General features: G+C 40.3%; 1 long non-coding RNA gene and 1 other non-coding gene across 5 annotated transcripts in view; one reads left to right on the plus strand and one right to left on the minus strand.

The window, feature by feature from the left end:
- LOC134758042 (uncharacterized) overlaps window positions 1-22,685 on the minus strand; it is a 79,883-nt gene that overhangs the window by 41,349 nt on the left and 15,849 nt on the right. For all 4 annotated transcript variants that reach the window (XR_010132792.1, XR_010132790.1, XR_010132791.1 and 1 more), the window contains exons 2-3: window positions 19,002-19,125; window positions 14,817-14,880 (exon numbers count right to left, since the gene is read on the minus strand). This is a non-coding gene — a long non-coding RNA (uncharacterized lncRNA). The remainder of the gene's footprint in view (window positions 1-14,816; window positions 14,881-19,001; window positions 19,126-22,685) is intronic.
- Window positions 12,564-12,670, plus strand: LOC115934092 (U6 spliceosomal RNA). The gene has a single exon (XR_004069940.1). It is a non-coding gene; the product is annotated as a U6 spliceosomal RNA (small nuclear RNA).

The raw sequence follows: 22,685 nt of genomic DNA on the forward strand, positions 1-22,685 counted from the left end.
CTCCCATTGGCTGAACCCAGCCAGAAGTCAGCTGACATAAGATCTTGGAAAATGCAGCCCACAGCGGGGAAGTCCCAGGAAGTCACAGGAAGAAAGGGAGAGGCACAAACAAGCACAGGATCAGCATAGCCCACCCTTTTTGCTATTCAGCATCCATTCTAATCTTTCTGCCCATACTTAACTCTCATAAAACAACCTTATGCTTCTACCTAACAAAAAATGTTAGGCGGAAGATCTGTCCTACAAATAAGGATGTTCTTGCTCTCTCCCCAACAAGGGGAAACACAAAATCTCATCTGTCATGTTGTCCACATCAAATCTAAGATCTCCAAGGGATATGCAGCACCAGCAGGTCTGGTTGTATCTTCTCATACCTGGTTGCCATTGAATTAAAGTTGAGCACCATTGAAAATCTTTGTGCAAAACCACAGGGAAAAGATGAAGGGCAGAGGCTTGGAATTATTGGTTTAAATACACATAACACTGCAGCCTCAGTCCTCAGCTTCGTATCTGATCATGAAACCATAGTTGATACTTATCACATCCTTTTTCCATTACCCATTCCATAATACCTTTGCCTTCGAGCAGAACCTTGGCTGGTTGGAATTCTTTACACAGTGAGGTGACCCACACCTTCATTCTTTATGGGTTTTAGTCCTTACTCGTCCTGAATTTTTGTGGTCACTCTTACCCACCTCTTGCACACTGACCTTTTCTATTGAACATGCAAGTATTAAGAGGTGCCCCAGGGAATTCGTGATTCCAGACATGGTCTTCTCAGTCCTCATTGAGTAGAAATGCCTCCAATTCAATGGAACTATTGTGTCTCCTGATGTAAGCATTCTGCTCTTGGGAATTAGGACTTCTAGACCAGAAGTCAAGGTTACAGACAAAGTCAACAAACTCTTGCAAACAGGTTATTAATTGTAAAAAGGAGCCCCTCCCATTTCCATCACTTGGTTTCCAAACAGTGTGCTCTTGCCAGGAGAGAAAATGAAACATATATAAATTATTGGCTCAAAACACATCCTATAAGACAATATCCCAACTTGGTAAAGTATTGTCTCCCAATTATGTCTGCCATAATTGAGTCTTTAGCAGATCATTCTACCATTTTTATCAGGCCAGCTGCTTCTGGATGGTGGGACACATAGTAAGACCAGTTGAATCCCTTGCTGTACTTATTTATGGTAAAATGAGTTCTGTGATTGGAAGTGATGTTGTGTGGGATACCTTGGGGGTGAATAGGAATCCCATAAATCCATGGATAGTGCTGCTAGTTAAAGCAAGTTGAATAGAAGCAATTATTCATATTCAGAAAAAAAATTTAATGAGATAAAAATGCTGCCCACTTAATGATGGAAGGGCTTCTGTGTAATTGATCTACCATCAGGTGGCTGGCTGGTCTCCCAAGGAAATGATATAGTATGAGGGGCTCATCATCAGCCTTTGTTGTTGGCATATTGTGCACTCAACAGCAGCAGCAGCCAAATCAGTCTTGGTGTGGGAAAGTCCATGCTGTTGAGCTGAGGCATGGCCTACGTTTCTGATGTCATGGCCACTGCTATGGTTTGAATATTTGTTACTCTCCACAACTCATGTTAAAATTTAATTGCCATTGTAGCAATATTAAGAGGTGGAGCCTTTAAGAAGAGAGAGCCATTAAGATCAGGGCACTAGGCCTCCACCCTCATGGGTGTGATTGGTGCTGTTATAAAAGGGCAAATCTAGCCTCTTCTAGCTCTCTTCTTGCCCTTCTACTTTCTGCCATGTGATAGCATAGTAAGAAAGCCCTTGACAGATGCCAGCCTCTTGATCTTGGACTTTTCAGCCTCCAGAACAATGAGCCAATAAACTTCCACTCATTATAAATTACCCAGTCTCAGGTATTCTGTTATAGGAGCACAAATGGACTAAGACAACCACTTTGGGTTTCTATACACAAACCCACTGAGTAAGCACAGAACGACTAAAAAAAGAGACTGACTTATAGCCATAGGATGATCATCTTGAAGCTTGATTATTGTGAAGCTCCACTGATGTTAATGCCATCTGCTCAGTATTTACATTGGATACAAACATTTGTATACTCTGTGCCTCTCCTAATTCAGGTTTCCCAGAAGCAGAGCCTGAAACAGAGGTTCATATATATGCAAAATTTTTTTCCAGTGGCTTAAACAAATAGATGTTTATTTATTTCTCATAGAGACAGTGACTACACTGAAAAGGGTTACTGAGCACTGGATTGTTCTGGTCATCACAGGAAAGATGTGACATATATATTTTTTGAGACAGAGTCTTGCTCTGACTCCCAGGCTGGAGTGCAGTAGCGTGATCTCGGGTCACTGCAAACTCCGCCTCCCGGGCTCAAGCGATTCTCCTGCCTCAGCCTCCCAAGTAGCTGGGATTACAGACACTCACCACCATGCCCGGCTAATTTTTGTATTTTTAGTAGAGACATGGTTTCACCATTTTGGCCAGGCTGGTCTCGAACTTCTGACCTCAAGTGATCTGCCAAACTCAGCCTCCCAAAATGCTGGGATTACAGGCGTGAGCCACTAGATGTGATATATTTTTAAGGCGCTATCAGGAGAAATTGATAAGGGAATGAGAGCAGCAGGGTAGGGAAGGAAAACGAGCTATGTAAGAATGTGGGTTAAAGTGAAGTCTAGCTTCATCTGATCCCACAGGGAACTTTGAAGTATAAATTGTGCCACAGAATCTGTCCCACTTTGAGGCAAGGAAAGGGGCCTTAGTACCCTCATTGCAGATGGTCATTGGCCATGGGCTGCCAGGGTAGGGAAGGCAGTAAAATTCTCAGGTATCTGGGGTAAGATGGCTTTAGTTGTTCAGGGGTGATCCCCCAGAGAAAGTTGCAAGTATGAGGTACTGCCTGAAACACCCTGTCAGCTCAAGCATGTGCATACAAACTAAGGCACTGAAAACAATTCAATTTCTGATGTTTATTCCTTTGTGTAGATCCATGTTTCCACCTGGCATCATTTTCCTATGGCCTGAAAGACATCCTTTAATAGTTCTTATAGTGCATCATGTAGTAGTGATAAATGCTTTCAGCCTTTGTTAAGTTTGGAACATATTTATTTTGCCTTCATTTTTATTTATTTATTTATTTAACTTTATTTATTTATTTTCTGAGATGGAGTCTTACTCTGTCGCCAGGCTGGAGTGCAGTGGTGAGATCTTGGCTCACTGCAGCATCCACCTCCTGGGTTCAAACAATTCTTCCGCCTCAGCCTCCTGAGTAGCTGGGATTACAGGCACACACCAACATGCCAGGCTAATTTTTGTATTTTTGGTAGAGACAGGGTTTCACCACATTGGCCAGGCTAGTCTCAAACTCCTGACCTCAGGTGATCCACCCATTTCAGCCTTTCACAGTGCTGGGATTACAGGTGTGAGCCACTGTGCCCAGCTAGCCTTCATTTTTAAAAGATATTTTTATTGGTTATAAAATTATAAGTTGATAGTATTTTTATTTTAGCACTTTAAAAATGTTGCTTCACTAGTGCTTGAACTGACTGTGTTCCCCTCAAATTCATATGTTGAAATCCTAACACCCCGTGTTGTTGATATTGGGAAGTGGAGCTTTTGGGAGGTAATTATATTATAAGAGTGGAGCCCTCAGGAATGAAATTAGAGATCTTATAAAAATACACAAGAGAGCTTGCTTCTTCTCTCTCTGCTCTCTGCCATGTGAGAACACAATAAAAATGATGGCCTTCTGCAAACCAGAAAGTGAGCTCTCATCAGACATCAAGTCGGCCTGCATCTTGCTCTTGGACTTTCCAGTCTCCAGAACCCTGAAAAATGAATGTTTGTTGTTTATGCCACCTAGTCTATGGTAATTTGTTACAGCAGCCCAAGCTCACCGAGGCAACTATTTTCTCACTTACATTGTTTCGAACAAGAAATCTAAAGTCATCCTCATCCTTGCTTTTCTGTAATGCCTTTTATTCTCTCTGGCTGCTTTTAAGAGCTTCTCTTTATCACCAGTTTTATGATGTGCCTTAGAGTTGTTTTCTTTATGTTTCTGTACTTGAGTATTTTCTGAGGTTCTTGGATCTATAGATTTATAGTTTCCATCAAATTTGGGAAAATTTCAACCATTATTTTTTCAAGTATTTTTTCTGTCTCTCTCTCTCTCTTTCCTCTCTTTTGGAAGCTCCAACTGTATTGTTTGAAGTTGTCCTGCAGTTCACTTTTATTACAGTTTTCATGTAAAAGTTCTATGTCTTTTTTTTTACATCTTTTATATCTCTACTCAACTTTGTGAACATATGCATATAGTTACAACTGTTTTAATGTCCTACTAATTATAATACCTATGGCAGTTCTGCGTGGTTTCGATTGAACAATTTATCTCCTTATTATGGGTCATATTTTCCTACTCCTTTGCATGCCTGGCAATTTTTATTGGGTGGCAGATATAGTGAAATTTACTTGTTAGGTGTGGGTATTTTGTATTCCTATAAATATTCTTAAACTTTGTTCTGGAACACCATTAATTTCTTTGGAAAGAGTTTGTTTCTTTGTGGTCTTACTTTTAAAATTTGTTAGGTAAAACTGCAACAGCATTCATTTGGGGGCTAATTATTTCCCATTACTAAGGCAAGACTCTTCCACAGAGACTAACCAGTGCCCTGGCTGGTGAAATTGGGCCACTATTCCTGGCTTTTTGTGAACCCTGGGCACTGTTACTTCTAATCTTTTTAGAAACTTCTTTTCCTGACCTCAGGTTGATTCTTCACACACATGCACTGATCAGTACTCTGCCAAATACTAGAAAAGAACTCTCTACAGATCTCCGGGTTTCTTTCTGTGTGCAGTTCTTTCCTTGTTGGTTGTCTGTCCTGAAAACTCCAGGTGTTTTTATTCTCCTTCAGACTCTCAGCTACTTCTCCTCAACTCAAGGAAGCTACTGTACTCTGCTGGGTTCCCCTTCCTGTTCTAAGACCTGGAAGCTCTCTCAAGATAGGGTTCACCTCCTTTGTTTCCCGTTAAGGAAACTGTCTTTTGTTGTTTGATGTCGAGTGTCTTTAAAAAATCATTGTTTTGGGTCAGGCGTGGTGGCTCAAGCCTGTAATCCCAGCACTTTTGGAGGCTGAGGCGGGTGGATCATGAGGTCAGGAGATCAAGACCAGCCTGGCTAACATGGTGAAATCCTGTCTCTATTAAAAATACAAAAAATTAGCCAGGTGTGGTGGCGGGCACCTGTAGTCCCAGCTACTTGGGAGGCTGAGGCAGGAGAACGGCGTGAACCCGGGAGGCAGAGCTTGCAGTGAGCTGAGATGGCGCCACTGCACTCCAGCCTGGGTGACAGAGCAAGACTCCGTCTCAAAAATAAATAAATAAATAAATAAATAAATAAATAAATAAATAAATAAATAAATCATTGTTTTGAAACTGCATTTGTAAAAATTATATAACAGTGATAAAGTTATGGCAGTGGGGGAGATCTGATCTAGCCAAATGCTCTTTCTTTTGCCTTTAGCCTTCAAGCTGCCCTCCTAGGCTTAAGCAAGCTAACTTTGGGAGAAATATAGTTTATAATTTACATGATAATAACCCTTCCCCAAAATTCAACCATCTTTGTAAAGCTAATGAGAGACCACCAGGCTAGGAGGATAGAGGAGCCTGAATTCTGCTAAGGTGTAGACATAAACTATTGCCAGCCATTATTCTGGAGGTCACAAGATATGCAACTTCCCCAATTATTCCTGCAGATAACATTAATATTATAGAACCTAAGATTGGCCTTTTGAGATATCTTTTCAGTTTTTTTGCATGTCCGATAATGGATGGCTGTACCTGGACCCACCAACCACTCCTGTGACCCCACCCAGAAGTGACTCAGTGCTCAGGAGAATCATTTCCCACACCCTTTTGATTGCACCTCCAACCAATTACCAGCAAGCACTCCTACCCCTTTCCCCAAACTACCTTTGAAAAACCCCTAACCTCTGAGCCTTCAGGGAGATTGACTTGAGTAATAACTCTGTCTCCTGTGTGACGTGGCCGGCCTCACATCAATTAAACTCTTTCTTTACTGCAATGCCATGGTCTCCATGAATTGATTTTGTTTGTGCACTGGGCAGGAAGAGTCCATTGAGCAGTTGCAGTTTCACATGTTTTGTCTATTTTTTCATTGTTTCAGCAGGAGGATCAATCCACTTTCTGTTATTCCATCTTTACCTGAAGTCAAAGTCCACTCTGCTGTTATTTTTATGAATCCCTCACTTCCATTTTCCAAAGCTTAATTTGTTCTTTTCATAACTTTTGAGTAGAATGTTTAATTCACATGTCACTCTTTCTTATTTATAATGATATTCCCTTTTATCACAACTTTATCCATAACCCATACATTTTACTTTATAGGGTTTTTCTTATCATCGCTTTCATTGTCTCATCAGATAAATTTTTTAAATCTCCAAATGGTTGGGGTATTTACTGTTTGATCATTTTGTACCATTGTTATTATAAACTTCTTGTTTTTCCACATTATGAGTAAAGGCTGTGGTGAAGCAGACCCCATAGTGGTTAATAGTTTGAATGCTTGAGTCAGAAGGCTGGGGTTTACATCCCTGCTCTGTCTTTTTCTGACTATATGATTTTGGGCAAAGTATTTAACCTAAGGCTCAATTTCTTCATTTGTACAATGGAGATGATAATAATACCTATCTCAAATGGTTGCCCCAATAGTTAAATAAAGATAATAAATATCTGGGAAGCCTTAGCGCATAGTAAGCATTCAACAAATCTCAATTAAAGTTTCTATTTGGGAAAATTTATAGATTTCTTTGTGGTCAAATTTTGATACTCACTGATACTTGAAAGAATAAAAAAGGATGTTCTCAATAGGTGTGAAGGTCCATGTTGCAACGGATGTTACTGATCTCCAACTCCATATGCCTTTGTCCCGCCTCAGAGTTTGCCTGAAGCTGCATTGGGCAATGTGCCGACAGGACAGTTTCCCTCAAGAACCTGTACATTTCTCTGCTTGTCTACCTGAAGGTGCTCCAGGGACAGTCCAGCAGTGTTTGAGATTTGAAACTCTCAGAGATAATTCTCAATCAGTGAGGAACAGGAAAAAAGGGATACAAACCCCAGCTTTCCTGTCCCTTGAGAGAGAAAATCTAAGGTGTGTTGTATATATTCTTCCTAGAATCCCCAGAAAGACAGAGCTTCGGTCACCCACAGAAGAAACCCACTCATTTTTTATGCACCCTGCATGGGCTTTTTCCTCTTCCTGTCTCACAGTTCCTGCTCTTTCTCTTGGGCTTCCTGAGATTACCTCCTAAATCTGCTTTCTGTAGGAACACACACTAACACAGATATATATATGTATTAGATTGTCCTAGCAAATGCACTGTTCACATCCTCTAAGCAGTGGCTCTCAATTCTCATTTCATATTATAATCAACTGGAGAATGCATCAAAATTTCTGGGAACGGTGAAATAAAAAACAAATCCAGATTTAGTAAGGAAAGACTTTATTCAAAAAAAAATATTGCAAAGGGGAGTGGGGAGGAACTATTGCAATAGTGAGAGAAGAGCTATTACAACAGAGAGAACCTTCTGACCATAAGATCTGTTAAAAAAAAAATAAGCTTATGCACATTAAAATTCTAATAAGTTTATTTGAGCATTCAGCTATTTGTGGATGGGGCAGTACCAGACCACAGGTGGTTTAGCGCTCCACCAAAAAGGTAAGGGAAACTTTTTGAAGGTGTTCATAGAAGTAAGGCAAATTAAATATTTGCTTGGTTAAAATGGAAAATCCCTAGTTAGAGGTTAGTTGGCCATTTCTGATTGGTGAAGTCTCTAGGTAGAGGTTAGTTGGCAGTTTCTGACTGGTTAAGCTTAAGTTTTGCTTTATTGTTTACATTGAGTTGGGTTTTAGTTTGCTTAGGAACTCAAGGTGCTGGAGCTGTATTAGCCTAATGGCCTCCCTATTAATGATTTTGACAGCTCTCATGGCCAAAAAGGGATTTCTTTTATAGAGAGGAGTAAACAAGACAAGAAAGACCCTGGTGTGGGGAACTGGGATGAAAAGGTGGCCTGATGGAATAAGAGATCAGAGAATGGTTTGCTCTGAGGCCAGCCTATTCTTGAGGGGCTGCTAAGAAGATGTTGTGGGGACCTGAGTGAAGGAGAGAATCTTAACCGAAGTTTGGTTAACAGGCATTTGTTCTGAGTCCCACCTACGTCATATGGGAAAGGATGGTTCTTTGCAATGGGCCTTTTCCAGAACACAAAATGGGTGGGAAAGGGAAGGATTCTTAACTGTTTCTTTTTTCCACAATGATATGACTCAGGTAAAATTCAATGTTGTCTGGATGGAGCCTGAACAACAACATTTTCTAGAAGCTTCTGTAAGCTAAAAATAAAATTCTAAGCCCCTCAACTGACTGCTTGGCCAAGGAGTCCCCAGCATAATCTTGAAAACTGAGTTATTGGCCATGATGGGATCGGGGGTTCAGACACACCTTGTTATACCCCCTCTCTGACTAACCATGATTAGGCTTTCTTCCCTCAGGGCTTAGCAGAAACCAGCCCTTTCAAAAGACTCCACCACTGATATCAATCAACCAAGTGCCTAAGGCTACCCCTCCTTTTTTCCCTGATAAGAGATCACCACTGGAGTAGTTCTAGCTTGTCTAAGGAGAAGGCACAGTAATGGTTTGTGTGTCCTCTGCTTCACCTTTTGATATCAGAGGGCCAAAAACTCCACCCTCAGATCATGCTAACATTGCTATGTTTTGTCCCTGGGACTCATGGAGAGGCGTGAAGCTCAACTGTGCATGTGCATGTTTCTCCTTTCATAAATATTCATGACTCTTCCTATAGCTTAATAAATATGTATATTTGGCCACTGTGCTACACATAAATTTCTGCTCCCTTTGCCCCTCCCTTGAAGTGTCTGTTTCTGGCTTCTTACTGGAGGCTGTGCTTCCCAGCCTGTCAGAATGGCCATCCTGCAGGCTGCAACCCTTTATGAGACATAAAGCTTTCCTTCCCACATTTATGAACCTTATCTTTCTTCAGTTGACACTTCCTAGGTAAAGTATAGATTACAATAAGAGACTTGTGAGACACATCAACTAATCAAAATGTGTAGACCTTACTCAGATCCTGAGTTAAACACAGTTTTTCTTGCCAGGGGCAGTGGCTCACACCTGTAATCCCAGCACTTTGGGAAACTGAGGCTGGTGGATGGCTTGAGTCCAGGAGTTCGAGACCAGCCTGGGCAACATGGCAAAACCCTGTCCCTACAAGAAAAATACAATAAGCCAGGCACGGTGGTGCATGCCTGTAGTCCCAGCTACTTGGGAGGCTGAGGCAAGAAGATTTTGAGCCCAGGATGCAGAGGTTGCAGTGAGCCCTGATCATGCCATTGCACTCCAGCCTGGGTGACAGAGCAAGACCCTGTCTCAAAAAAAAAATAAAATAAAATAAAATAAAATAAACACAGCTTTTTAATAATGGCATTTGTGCAACAATTGGAAACTTTAACACTAAATTTTCGATGAATTTAAGGAATTAGTTATTTTTTAAGTGTGATAATGATATTACGCTTACAAATTTTTAATTTTTAAAAAGTGATAAGGGTATTGTGGTTATGCTTTTTAAAAGGAGTCCTTACATTTTAGAGATACTGACTGGAAGAAATGTTTATAGATCAAGCAATATGATTTCTGCGATTTGCTTCAATATAATCTGGAAAGGGGGAAACTGGATGGGGACACAGCTGGTCATGAATTGATAATGGTTGATGCTAGGTGGTGGACCATGTGGGCTCATTTGGTTAGTCTATTACTTTTGCATATGTTTGAAGTTTCTATAATAAAAAAGCATTTAAAAAGAAACTTCTAAATTGTTCTTCATATACAGCCTATATTGAGAACTGCTATTCATACCCTTACTTATTTTTTGTCTGCTCAATTGTCAAAACCTGAAAGGGTTTTTTTGAGGGTTCTCCTCCCATGACTTTTATATTTCTATTCATTTCTACTTGTATTTTCTGCAATGCTTCCTTTATATCTTTTATTGCTTTATTATTTGTCAAAGTAGGTTTATAAAAAATACCCTTTTTTCTTTAAAAATAATATATGCTTATGGCAAAAGCAAAGAAAAAATCAAGCAGAATATAAAGGTAGATGATGAAAAATAGACTTGCCTTTCACCTCAGATCCCCAACTTTCTTTTTTTTTTTGAGACAGAGTCTTGTTCTGTCACCCAGGCTGGAGTGCAGTGGCATGATCTCGGCTCACTGCAAGCTCTGCCTCCCGGGTTCAAGCGATTCTCCTGCCTCAGCCTCTCAAGTAGCTGGGACTACAGGCACCTGCCACCACGCCTGGCTAATTTTTGTATTTTTAGTAGAGGCAGGGTTTTACCATGTTGGCCAGGCTGGTCTCAAACTCCTGACCTCAGGTGATCTGCCCGCCTCGGCCTCCCAATGTGCTAGGATTACAGGCATTAGCCACTGTGCCTGGCCAAGATCCCCAACTTTCAGTCCTTTCAGTCCCCCTTCCCAATCACCAGTTTTTTCTGTCTCCATGGAGGAGTAGTAACTATGTATATAAACTGTAGGGACCAAAAGGTGTGATACCTTTCCTCCCCATCACAAGTGTCACTGCAGATACTCCTATAACAAAAGACAGGTTAACAAGAGAAGAACATAACAGATTCATTTAGTCAAAGTTTTACATGCTTCAGAAATGAAGACCCAGGGACTCAGGGAAAATAGTTTGTTTTTATGCTTAGGTTCGATGAAGAATGGATAGCCATGTAGAATGTGATTAGACAAAAGGGTATGACCTAATAGTAGCAGATAGACTGGGGAAGCCCAGGAAGGCCTGTCTGTTCAGAATCTTCTTGGCCTTTCTGTTGTAGCATTTATTCCTCCTGGGTATGGGGCAGGACCCTTTGGAATGAGGTAAGGTCTTATGACAGACTATCAGGCAAGGGCAGATCAGAGAACATCTTTATGGCCAGTGTTGGGGCTCAGAAAACAATATCCCAAAATGAAGGCCTCAGAAGCAGCCTTAAGAGAAAAAGTTTCTCCCCTGAGACTAGCCATACAAACTAGAATCCCTGTTCCCCAAGGCAGGTCACAGAAACCAGAACCCCTTTACCCCAAAGCCAGCCATAAAACCAGAACATAATACTCTAACTTTTCTCTACCTTTCTGTGTAAAACTGGCCATAAAAAAAGTTATCTGATCTTCGTTGTTTGACTGTTAAGTCATAAGACTCCCATTTCAGAAAGGGTCCTGCCCCATACCCAGAAGGAAGGAATGCATGCTCAGAGAGGGCCAGAAGAGTTTAGACAGACAGGCTTTGCTGGATATCCCCAGTCTATTAGCATTAGATCATACCCTTTCTGTCCAATCACATTTCTACAGGGCTGTCCATACTTTTTTGAACCTAAGCATGAAAATGGACAATTTCCCCTGTATCTTTGGGTCTTCCTTCTGAAGGCTCCTGTATATACACATTACATAAATTTGTATGCCTTTTCTCCAGTTAATCTGCCTTTTCCAAGTTGGTTTTTCAGCAAACCCTCAAAGCGCCAAGTGAAACCCCCTGGCCTCTGCACAAGCTCTTAGACAGAAAGGTTGGAGGAAGTTTGGAGTAATAGCTTGCTTTGGATAAAGGGAGTTCTAGCTTCTAAGAGCCCCCCTTAACCCTTGGGGAAGAGGAATTCTTGTTCCTGACTTACTTCAAGAGAGGAGGGGTGGGAGACAGGAGAGCAGGAGGTCAGAGAGACCTTGGTTCTGAGGCTGCTTCTGAGACCTTCCAGTCTCCTTTAGTTCAAAGTACTCAGCATGCCAAATTGCCCTCAGAGAGGGTTCTTCTATCTCACACAAGAAAGGGTTTGGAGCAAGCCCGTAGAGGGAAGTGAAAGCAAGTTTATTAAGAAAGTAAAGGAATAAAAGAATGGCTACTCCCTAGACAGAGGAACAGCACAGGACGCGCAGCTGGTTATAGTTATTGTTACTTCTTGATTATATGCTAAACAAGCGGTGTATTATTCATGAATTTTCCTGGAAAGGGATGGGAAATTCCTGGAACTAAGGGTTCCTCCCTGTTTTAGACCATATAGGGTAACTTCCTGGCATTGCCATGGCATTTGTAAACTGTCATGGCGCTGGTGGGAGTGTCTTCTAGCATGTTAATGCATTATAATTAGTGTGTAAGGAGCAGTGAGGACAACCAGAGGTCACTTTCATCACCTCCTTAGTTTTGGTGGGTTTTGGTTGGCTTCTTTACCACAGCCTGTTTTATCAGCAAGGTCTTAATGACCTGTATGTTGTGCCAACCTCCTAACTCATCCTGTGACTAAGAATGCTTAACCTCCTGGGAGTGCAGCCTAGTAGGTCTCAGCCTTATTTTACTCCTCCCCAATTCAAGATGAAGTTTCTCTGGTTCAAACGCTTCTGACAGTTCTATTGCTATTATTTCTTTCTTTTATACCTAATGCACTAAGTATTTTTATAACTAAAGCAGTAAGTATTTTTGTTGACAAAAATACTTAAAAGAGTACTTGCTTCAGCAGCACATATACTAAAATTAGAATGATACAGAGAAGATTAACATGACCCCTGCACAAGAATAACACGCAAATTCATGAAGTGTTCCATATTTTTATTACATTGTGTCAATTAAAAATAAAATAAAACTTTAAAAAAACATAGAAAATCCTTTCAACCTTAAATATCACATACTGATCTGTCATTAGAGATTGTCTGCAATTATTTCTCAGCTGACAAGTCATTATACAAGGCAGATATTTATCTTTAAAATAATCCTGTGTTCTTTTTTATGTGTGAAGGTTCACTTTCTGAAAATTCATTAAGCTCTATACTTAAGATGTGTTCACTGTTCTCTACCTGGGATACAATTTAGAAATGTCTTCTAAACAACTCATTTGCTCACCACGAATTACCTGAACTACAACCTCACCGGGTCGTGGGAGTTCACCCTTCTCCCATCATGATGAAAACCTTTAAGTCCAACTTCCCATGATACCAGTGATTTTCTCCCGGGTAAAGGGCCTTTAATATCCTGCAGACCTCTGTCAAGGAAAACCAGGGCCAGACAGAAGTTAAAGCAGTAAAGACAAATTTTATTCAGGAGCTATTGCAATAGGGAAAGAGAGACCTCAGTTTAGAATGGGCTTCCTTCTGAATACAAGGACAAATGGGAAATTATGGCCAAGGTGCAGGGTGAGGTCGGTGGATGGAAATTACTAAAAGGGAACATCAGCAATAAGAGGGATTCCAAAGTGACTCAGCTTCTAGCTGAAGGCAGCCAGGATAAGAAGATACTGAGGGAGAGGGGTTGAGGAATTTCATCAGATATCAAGGGTGGTCAGATACCAAGGGTGGGGGATTCTAGTGACACTAACTCAGCAGGATTCTTTCTGAAAGCAGAATAAGCAAGCCAAGGACAGAGCCCATGGTCTGGGTCTTCAGGGCTTAGAAGAGCCTTATTAGTGTTAGGTCAGAGAGAGTCTGTCGCTCTAGATGTCCCTAAAGCCCCCAGGGGTAGGAGAGCTAACTTTCCTAGACAACTTCTGAAAACAGCTGGCCCTCCAGATCAAGACTGCCTGATGCCACTTCCTCCCATGGAGCCCACTTCCAGGAATGGGTCACTCTACTAGAAAAAAAAAAAATGTCCAGCAGAAGCCCTGGCCCTAGAAACAACTCACATGGAAAGATGGGTAGAATGAGGGACATTGAACATCCCTGTCTTGTTTACCTTGGCATGGGGGGTTTTCCTTTACTCAATAAAGACTATTCCTTACTTAAGTCATGCTTGCAAAGCCAGTGGCAACCATAAAGGGCCTCATCTGGCAGGATAGATCCTCCTTCAGTTTTATTAAACCACGAGATTTGCAAAAGGATTGTTACTGGGTTTTGGGGGTCATTCACTTACTCAAGGTTGACACCAGTTTTTCAAAAATCCCTGCTTGTTGCCCAGGGGTCAGTGCATGATAGTGAGATTCAGAACACATGACTTTCTTTTGTAAATTGGAAGCTCAGCTGGAAAGTGTAGGTAAGAAAAGAAGGACCAGCATTGGCACTCAGCTGTGGGCAAATTTCTCAAGCAAATGAACTTTAGGAATAAACACTGGGCTTCTGAAAGTTTAGCCCCTTAAAACTATCACTGCCCCTATCCCTTAAAACATCTCACAAACCCGATTGGGGAGGCTGTTTACCCCACATTCACAGCTGCTATTTACCCCACATTCACAGCTGCTATTTCAGATACTACCAAGGTTGAAGCAAGGATTTGAGAAGTAAGGAGGTAAGAGAGTTCTTCCTTAGCTGGTGGCTTCTCTGGAACTAGCAGATGATTGAAGCTGGCATTTTACCTTCTAGAGCTTTCTTGGGCACTTCTGGGAGCCCCAGCTCTGTGACCCAGCTTCAAGTCTCCTGAAGAGGTGACATATTCTGCTCCTTGGACTAGCTGCATCCCTCTCAGCCCTGGGTCATGGTGATGCACCCACACATTTTTCATAGTTGAAGACTTCTTTCTCATCTCCCAGGTGGTCCTCTTGAGTGGGACTTAATTCAGTTCAGCCTGGATTTTTCTCCCATCTCCCACACATCCATCTAGTCTACAGAAAACCCTCATCAAACCCTTACCCCCTCCCAAATAAAAAACTGTGGGAGTACAGTCTGTCAACTAGCACTCTTGTGGCTCTACCACCAAAACAACTAGTTGGCCCATCTCTAGCCCTCTAGATTTTGGAGGGTTACACCCCAGACCACCCAACTGGTCACTTACCAAGCTCTCAGATGCTCTCACTGAAGATCTACCTCATTATATTTCGGATCACAGGATACAACCCCTTGGGGGAGAAGGGATAGAGTTCATAGCACAGATTTTTTCCAAAGAAATATTTTAACCCCTCTTCCCATGCTCTGACACTGTTAATATCCTTAAACCTGCTAGATGCTTATAACCAGTTCTCAGGGATATTTCATTTGTCAATTGGCACATAGGATCCCTCTTAAACCTATTTGAGATTTTATATTAATTATGTTTCTACTTCAGGTCAAACTGAGACAATAAACACTCATGCCATACCATTCTTTAACTGCTGTCTTGTCCTGTTTTCTGTTGTTATAACAGAATGCCTGGGACTGGGTAATTTATAAAGAAAGGAAGTTTATCTGGCTCACAGTTCTGGAGACTGCGAAGTCCAAGGGCATGATGACAGCTTCTGGCAAGAGCTTTGTACTGCATCATAACTTGGCAAATGGCACCACATGGCAAGAGAGCAAGAGTGTGCAAAAAAGACAAAACATGAGGGGTGGCCTTGCGTTATAACAATCTACTCTCATGGTAACTAATCCAGTCCCGTTGGAGCAAGAACTCACTGACCCCATCGAGAACTAACCCAGTCCCATGACAGCAGCATTAATGTCTTCATGAAGGCAAAGCCCTCATGACCCAAACACTTCATAAAGTTCCCACGACTTTTCAACATCATTACATTGGGAATCAAATTGCAACATGAGTTTTATAGGGGACAAGTCATATTCAAGCCATTAGTAACTGCCTATGCATGGCAGTATCAGTAACTGTCTGGATGATGCATCTTTACGGATGTATCAACAATTCATTTAATCTGTCATGGTCATTTACTTCAATAGTGCTTTAATAAATATCCCTTTACCTGTGTTTTTAAGTCAACTGTTAATATACCGGTAGCTAAATTTCTAGAAAAAGAGCTAAGTCACTCTCTGAAGAGGTTATACCAATTTACCCTCCCAATCTAAGTATAAAAAAAGATGGTTTTTCCACATCCTCTGAACACAGTACCTTATTAAACTTTTAAACCTTTTCCAATGTAACAGGTAAAAAATTATATCTATATAAATATGTATTTTCTTGATTATAAATGAAGTTAAATATATTTTTATGCAATTTAAAACCACTTATTTTCTTTTACTATGAGATGCCTGTACATATCCTTTGCCCATTTTTTCCTATTGTGCTTTTGGTATTTTTCATATTAACTTGTAAACACTTCTTGTATTATTAGGGAAACTGGCTCACTGTCATGTGTGTTCCAAACAGATTTTCCCATAGTGGGAAAGGGCATAGTGGGCAGGGGAACCCATGAAGAGATAGTTCAAGGCAAACGTAGTACAACTCAGGGCATTTAGAATGTAGCTACATTTGGAACAGCATCTCTCACATCTTCTCCTGTCTTCCAGATGTTACTGAGTTGTTACCTTCTCATTCATAGCAGTTCAGCAATGAAGATTTAATTGAAGTGTAAGAAAAAGGGTCCATTGGACAGTCACCATGGCAACTGCCCCTCCCACAGTATTTACCATTCAAAGGCTTCTGCAGGCATTTATGTACAACAAATTAGCAAAGAAAGATTTCCAGATTCACAACCCTAATTTTGAATGCAGTTTGAAGGTGCTTAGAGACATAAAGAATGCCTGTGCTTTCTATAGGGAGATTACTAGGAAAAGAATTGTCTTCAGTTCCAGCTTCTGTGGCAAGATGATTTGTTCAGACATTAGAGTATATTTTGTTTTTGGTGTAATTTTTCTTCCATTTCCACCATCTGCTGAGGGTTGCCAGCCCACAGTGCTTGCTGGTCTCAGGAGTGGTTTATATTCCTGGGCATAAAGCAGAAACTGCTTAAAGATCATCTCTGGTCTTGCCCTTAGTGAAAGCTCAAGCTCACTGAAGAGTTTTAAACTATAAATCTAGGTGGGGAGGGGCATGGCGAGGACAAGCCAATTCTCTTTGGAGGCAAGAGCAGGAGTGAGCGAAAGCAGGAGAGGCTCTGCAAAGAGGGCAGACCTGTGACCACTGCTGAAAACATCTAGGTTGGTGACAGAACCTGGTCGTGATGGCTGGAGCTCTTCAGGAAGTGCAGCCCTAGGCACTGGGATTCCCGGTCCTAACAAAAAATCCCAGTCTCAACAGCAGAAAAGACCAGTGGCTCGCCCACTTCCACAGGACCATATTTCTGACACCCTAAGGCATCTCAGCCCTAACCACTATGGCCTGAGGATTGTTGGTGCTTCCAGGCATATAACCCTTGGGATACATGAGTGACTTTATGGTATATTAGAGTGTCAGAAGAATCTTAACAGTAACTGAAGTTACATTTTCTATCATTTTAGCTGGCCAAGAGCTCGAAATTATTTTTATTTTTAATAATGCGACATCCAATTTGACACATCAGTTTGTCGATTAAAATTTACATCCAGCGCACGTTTTTAGACTAGTATTGTTAAGAAGCCTCAGCCAGTTCAGCTCCTAACAAAAATCCTACCACACACACACACAAAGCACATTTGTGACATGGTTTTTATATTGTTTTTATTTTGCCCACTTAGTACTTTACAAACACATTTTGCTTTATTTCTTTTAATGTATTTTCATGATCAATGATAGCACTTTTATGGGAGAAAATAGGTTTCCTGAAAAGATACTTTGGTTATGACTTTTCATCAGTAGGGATTAAGTGTTAAGTATTTTGAAGTCAGACTTGTCATATTCGCCAGTTAGTTCAAATCAAGAATGGCCTGGATGGTTCTCTACTGCCCTCCAGTGGGAAAGCTAGATGGAAGTCAAAGCATTTTTGAAATGGAAAATGGACTGGTTTATGTGTCTCTAATATTGGGATGTAAAATATATAGACAGAAGGAGATAAAAGAACTGAAGGATGTTTTCTTCTCAGTGTGTTCAGAAATAAGTGAACTGTTGAACAATGAACCATTCAGCACCATGACTTCTTACAACTTCAAAAGGATATTGTAAAGACTGTATTTAAAACTGAGGTCTTGGCCAGGCACGGTGGCTCTCGCTCGCCTATAATCCCAACACTTTGGCGGGCCAAAGCAGGAGGATCACTTGAGGTCAGAAGTTGGAGACCAGCCTGGCCAACATGGTGAAACCCCATCTCTACTACAAATATAAAAATTAGCTGGGTGTGGTGGCGTGTGACTATAATCCCAGTTACTTGGGAGGCTGAGGCAGGAGAATAGCTTGAACCTGGGAGGTGAAGGTTGCAATGAACCAAGATTGCACCAGTGCACTCCAGCCTGGGTGACAGAGCGAGATTCTGTCAAAAAAAAACAAAAACAAAAACAAACAAAAACAAAAACAAAAACAAAAACAAAGAAGGAAAAAGAAAAAGAAAGATAAAATGGAGGTCTTTCTGCCAGTACAAGAATAGTACACAACTTTGAACTTAAACATTTTAAGCATTCTGAGTCTCTATGTATACTTATATAATCTTGCTTTACTTCTGCATAATTATTTAATTATGATCTTCTAGTCTATTATATATCATAACACCCTTATTTCTTCAAAGAAGACTATTAAAGGGCTATGAAGAAATTATGCAGCTTCTCAGTTTCTCGGTGAATCTGATTAATATCCGTGATAGGCTTGCATTAAAAAGTTTATTTTGTTTACAGAAAAAGTTTGCCAAACCCTGCTAAGTCAGAATTCCCACCACATTTGCATCCTGCTTTAACCAACTGATAGATATATTTTACAGTGAAGGAAAAACTTAGAAAAAGTACATTTTACTAACATAAAAACAAACAAAAAAAAACAAAAATGGTTATACAAAAGGAGTGGATTAATCTCTGAATACTGACTGATTCTTACGTGCTCATTTCCCCCTGTACTTCTAAATATACTTCTAGAACTGATGTGTTTAAAACAGATTGATGTCTGTGTCAGGAGCAGGGCAATAAAATAAACTCAGTTGCTCAAAAAAATAGTTTATTTAGCATTTCTGCATTATTTAAATGAGTCTTATTCTATTCTTTTAAAAATCTGTCTTTAAAATATCCAAATTAACATATTAATCACTAACAGACAGTGGTGGTTATAAATAAAGGCTCTAATTATGTTGCATTTTTAAATATATTTTCAAAATATATTAATTCCTCTTGAACAAACAAAAAATATGAAAACACTCACCGCTCCCCTCTGGTAAACAAGATGCCAACTCTAGGGTACGGTGGAAAGACATACTGGATACTTTCACTGTGTTCAGCAAATGGATTGAACACGGAGCCAGAAACATGTGAAGCACTGGGACAATCTGAAAACAACAACAACAACAACAAAAACAAGCTTTATCATTTCACAAGACCTTTTCCAGGTTGTAAAAGCAAGAGAGGAGGCAAGAAAAACAGAAAATTTCAAACTGATTTGAAAAATTTTTAAAAAGTGATAGAGCCTATATTACATAAAACTTATGAGAAAATTGACTCTAGGAAATTATAACACTTTGCCAATGTTTCCTGGGCAAGCTGATCATTAAAAATAATACCTAAAATATATTGAATATTTCCTGCATACTAAGTGCTATGCTAAGATCATCTCATTTGAATTCAGAAGACCCATATGAAATGGGTACCATTTTTATTACCATTTTACAGATAAAGAAATTGAAGATGAGAGAAACTGGCCAGGCACAGTGGCTCATGCCTACAATCCCAACACTTTGGGAGGCCGAGGTGGGCAGATCACTTGAGGTCAGGAGTTCGAGAACAGCCTGGCCAACATGGCGAAACCCTGACTCCACTAAAAATCCAAAAATTAGCCAAGCTATGGTGGCGGGCGCCCGTAATCCCAGCTACTGGGGAGGCTGAGGCAGGAGAATTGCTTGAACCTGGGAGGTGGAGGTTGCAGTGAGCTGAGATAGCGCCACTGCACTCCAGCCTGGGTAACAGAAGGAGGTTGCATCTTGAAAAAAAAAAAAAAAGAGAGAGAGAGAGAAAACTTAATTAACTTGCTCAGGTAATTGGCAGAAGAAAGATCAAACTTCAGAGGATGATTTAACAATAGCAAGTCTGGTTTGTTTGGAAGCAGAAGCCTTCTAAAACTCTTATTTACTTTTTATATTTACTACATTTTTGTTTATTATACATGTGAGGTTTCTTTCCAGATGTTAAACTTTTTTCATGTACAATCTACATTTTATTGCACAAAAATGCTTAAAACAAAGATTCGAGACTCAAAGAGAACAGAACTACAATATACCTCAGAAGTACCTTGTGAGAAAAGCATTGTTATTAATATTTTACAGATTAGTTAAGACCTTGGGGGCTTGGAGAAATAATGTGAATTCTCAAAGGGCAAAGGCTGACCTAGGACTTGAACCATATCATGTGAATAACTTCAGGTGTGTAAGATTGACGTGAGAATGGCACATGGCTATCATTAGGCATTCACAGGGAATCTGAGAGATTATATGAACACATCACAGTACAGTTGGCCCTCAATATCCATGGGTTCCACATCTGTGGATTCAAGCAACTGCAAATAAAAAATATTCGAAAAAAACTCAAGAGTTTTTTCTTGTTATTGCCTAAACAATATAGTAGAACTACTATTTACATAGCATTTACATTGTATTGGGTATAAGTAATCTAGAGATAATTAAAAGTATAGGATGGGCATGGTGGCTCACACCTGTAATCCCAGCACTTTGGGAGGCCAAGGTGGGCAGATCACAAGGTCAGGAGTTCGAGACCAGCCTGGCCAACATAATGAAACACCATTTCTACTAAAAATACAAAAATTAGCAGGCATGGTGGTGTGCATCTGTAATCCCAGCTACTCAGGAGGCTGAAGCAGGAGAATTGCTTGAACCCAGGAGGCAGAGGTTGCAGTGAGCCGAGATTGCACCACTGCATTCCAGCCTGGACGACAGAGTGAGACTCCATCTCAAAAACAAAACAAAACAAACAAACAAAAAACAAAACAAACAAAAAAACTATACAGGAGGCAACAAAATACCAGCAAATAGAATTCATCAGCACATTAAAAAGATCGTTCATTACGACCAAGTGGAATTCAGCCCAGAGATGCAAGGACGGTTCAACATATACAAATTAATTAAGGTGATACAACATATTAACAGAATAAAGGACAAAAATCTATATATGATAATTTCAATTGATGCTGAGAAAGCATTTGTTAAAATCCAACATCCCTTCATGATAAAAAAAAAATCCTCAAAGAACTGGACATAGAAGGAACATATCTCAACACAGTAAAAGCCATATACAACAGACCTATGTCAGTATCAGACTAAATGCAAAAGAACTGAAAGTCTTTCCTCGAAGATCTGGAACACAACAAAGATGTCCACTTTCATCACTGTTATTGAACATTTTAATAGTAGTCAGTGTCCTAGCTAGAGCAACCCAGTAAGAGAAATAAATAAAAGGCATACGAATTGGAAAGGAAGAAGCCAAATTATCTTTGTTTGCAGATATGATCTTATATTGGGAAAAACTTAAAGACTCTATCAAAAAACTATTAGAACTGAAAAACAAATTCAGTAGAGTTGCAGGATATAAAATCAACATAAAAAATCAGTAGCATTCCTGTATGTCAACAGTGAACAATCTGAAGGAAGGTAATTCTATTTACAATAACAACAAATCAACTAAAAACCAAGAATAAACTTAATCAAAAAAGTAAAAGATCTCTATAATGAAAACTATAAAATGTTGATAAAGGAAATTGAAGCAAACACACAAAAAATAGAAAGATATACCATGTTCATGGATTGGAAGAATTAATATTGTTAAAATGTCCATACCACCAAAAGCAATCTACAGACTCAATGCAATCCCTACGAAAATAACAATAACATTCTTCACAGAAATTAAAAAAATCCTAAAATTTATATGGAACCATGAAAGGCCCAGTATAGCCAAAGCCATCCTAAGCAGAAAGAACAAAACTGAAGGAATCACATTACCTGACTTCAAATTATATTACAGAGCCATAGTAACAAAAACAGTATGGTACTAACACAAAAACAGACACACAGACCAAGGGAACAGAATAGAGAATCCAGAAATAAATCCATACATCTACAATGAACTCACTTTTGATAAAGGTGCCAAGTACATACACTGGGGAAAGGACAGTCTCTTCAGTAAATGGTGCTGGGAAAACTGGATATCCATATGCAAAAGAATGAAACTAGGCCCCTATCTCTTGCCGTATATAAAAATCAAATCAAAATGGATTAAAGACTTAAATCTAAGACCTCAAACTATGAAACAACTAAAGGAAAACATTGAGGAAACTCTCCAGGACATTAGTCTGGGCAAAATTTTTTCTTTTTTCTTTTTTTAGAGATGGGATCTCCCTATGTTGCTCTGGCTGAAGTGCAGTGGCTATTCACAGGTGTGATCCTGGTACTGATCAACATGGAAGGTTTTTTTTTTTAGATGGAGTCTCGCTCTGTCGCCCAGGCTGGAGTGCAGTGGTGCAATCTCAGCTCACCGCAAGCTCCGCCTCCCGGGTTCATGCCATTCTCCTGCCTCAGCCTCCCGAGTAGCTGGGACTACAGGCACCCGCCACCACGCCTAGCTAATTTTTTGTATTTTTAGTAGAGACAGGGTTTCACCATGTTAGCCAGGATGGTCTCGATCTCCTGACCTTGTGATCCACCCGCCTTGGCCTCCCAAAGTGCTGGGATTACAGGCGCGAGCCACTGCGCCCGGCAACATGGAAGTTTTGACTTGCTACATTTCTGACCTGGGCTAGTCCAATCCTCCTTAGGCAACCAGGTGGTCTGGTCCCCTGCTCCTGGGAGGTCACCACACTGATGCCAAATTTAGTGCAGACACTTGA

This window comes from Gorilla gorilla, chromosome 2 (assembly GCF_029281585.2).
Source record: "Gorilla gorilla gorilla isolate KB3781 chromosome 2, NHGRI_mGorGor1-v2.1_pri, whole genome shotgun sequence".
NCBI classification, from domain to species: Eukaryota; Metazoa; Chordata; class Mammalia; order Primates; family Hominidae; genus Gorilla; species Gorilla gorilla.